Below are 827 nucleotides of genomic sequence, written 5' to 3'. Positions count from 1 at the left end.
AATTTCCCAGCTGCCAATGATACTAGTGCCTCATCACATCTTTTTGTCTTCCTCTCTAAACCCAAATGTAGCAGGCATCTGTGGTCTCAGGAACAAAGCCACCTACTCCCACCTAGGATGAGTGAAGCAACCTTTGTCTACTACTTATCTACCATGTGACCTCACAAGATGGAAGCTACATACTGCCAGTAACAGAGAAACAAAGATGGAGGGATACTGGGTCCCCAGCATCATGGAACCACATACCAGGTCTGGAAAGCTTATGCGTGATGAAATCCCTGTCCCTCTCAGGACTACTGCCATCCCCCACAGCCCTCTGCAAGCCTCATCTCCACCCAACTCTGCTCTATGGCCAGCACAGACTTAAGCTCCGCAGAAGGGAGATAGCCTTGGGAGCACCGTTCTCTTTGTCTCGTCAATGTTTCTTTGTCATATCCTATCTTGATTCTTCTGGAGAATGGTATTCCATCACTGAAGACTCGTTCTGTAGAGCTTGAATGACCAAGGAGAGAGAACATCATTCCTATTACAGCCTAAATGTAGATATCTGGGGCCCCCCAGCTTGTCTCCCCCCCACCACCACTGATGGATAAACAGCTACGTCTTAAACAACTTCTCTATTTCTGAGGGCTTTATCTGTCTAATCGGCTTAGTGTTGAGGGAGTTTGGAGCTGTCAGACACCCGTCAATGGCTGAAAGAGAAAGAAATACATAAAAAGATTTGTTGGTAGTCACTTTTGCACCAAACAGAACTCACATTTGTCTTCTGTCTAGAAAGCTGGTCATTGACATTGACCGTGGTTTCATTGATGCTGTTAGAAATATTT

This window comes from Zalophus californianus, chromosome 2, assembly GCF_009762305.2.
Source record: "Zalophus californianus isolate mZalCal1 chromosome 2, mZalCal1.pri.v2, whole genome shotgun sequence".
NCBI lineage: Eukaryota > Metazoa > Chordata > Mammalia > Carnivora > Otariidae > Zalophus > Zalophus californianus.
This window is presented reverse-complemented; position numbering follows the sequence as displayed.